We start from the raw sequence: 1528 nt of genomic DNA, 5'->3' as shown, positions 1-1528 counted from the left end.
TGCTGTACGCACAATACCAGCTTTTAAGAAAGATAGGAAGAAGAATAAAATCCAAACAAGAAGGCTCAAGGAAGGGCTGTCAGCTTTATTAAAGATCTTTATAAATCATCTAGGAATATATAATGTCTAAAAGTTCGCAGCTGACTGAGGTCTATGATACAGTGAAATACTGAACATCATGAATATCAGAAAACTTGTTCTGTGACTTAAAAAAACATTACTGTGTAGTAACCCAGGTATTGTACCTGTGTGCTTCTAGATAGGATAAAACTGCATGAAATTACTAACAATCCTGCTTTTCAGGACATTGAAATAATATGTAAAGAAATATAGAAAGCAGTTAGCCTGCTTTAGCATTTGACAAGGTAGATTTTAATTATGGGGCATTAAACCAAATTTCAATAGGCCTTCTCAGAGCCATTAATATATTAATGAGAGCTAGGACTTATTTCTAAGAATTAAAATGGTATAATATGAAGTGGCCTCCAAATGTATCTAAAGATAGTATCTTGTTTTTTTGTTTGTTTTACTTTACTGCTGTGCTTCTGTTTATGGAAAAACTTGTGAGACTAGCACAGCCTGGGACATCCCATGGGGAAAGCGGACTTACTAAAAAACAAAGGCTTGTCCAGAATTTAAAGAATTTTAGATATCTCTTTCTTAAATATTTACTAAGTAATTCATACTGAGAAATAGTATAAAACCCCAGACATGCAGCCCCATCATCCATTGCCTCTTCATAGCAGCAATATTTCCAATAGCCAAAAAGTGATGAATGGATGAAAAAAAAGTGGTATATGCATACAAGGCATATTGCTCAGCCATAAAAAGGAATGAAATACTGATACAAGATACAACATGGAAGAATCTTGAGGACATTATGTTAAATGAAAGGAACCAGACACCAGAGACTTGTATTACATGATTCTAGTCAGAGGAAGTCCAGAGTAAACCCACAGAGATTGAGAGCAAGACTAGAGGTTCTGGGAGTGGAAGGGGAGGAGATTGGGAAATGAGTGCCAATGAGTAAGGTCCTCTGCCCCGCCCCCTTGAGAATCTGGTGTTAGATGCTGATGATGGTTTTACAACTTCATGAATATACTAAACTTCATTAGATTAGGTACTTTAAAAGGGTGAATTTTAGTATGTGAGCTTATTTCAATTTCTAAAAATACAGGCTAGGTTGTAGCTTACTGTACAATGTGTGCTTAGCATACATGAGGCCCTGGGCTCAGTTCCCAGCACACACACACACACACACACACCAAATAAATAAATAAATAAATAAATAAATAAATAAATAAATAATAAAAAAATAAATGAAAAATAAATGAAAAAATCTAATATCCATTATACTGGATGGTCAGACTTCCTATATTATAGAAGTTAACAACACAACTATTTCTTGTCAAGTATATTTAATGAAGATACTGTTATTTACAGATGATATTTATATATATATACATACAATTCCTACACATTAAATGTAGTCTAATTGTGAAAACAGAAAAAATGTACTCCAAAGTAT

Source organism: Nannospalax galili, unplaced genomic scaffold (genome assembly GCF_000622305.1).
Source record: "Nannospalax galili isolate Female #2095 unplaced genomic scaffold, S.galili_v1.0 scaffold346, whole genome shotgun sequence".
Taxonomy (NCBI): domain Eukaryota; kingdom Metazoa; phylum Chordata; class Mammalia; order Rodentia; family Spalacidae; genus Nannospalax; species Nannospalax galili.
Note: the sequence above shows the minus strand (reverse complement) of the source record.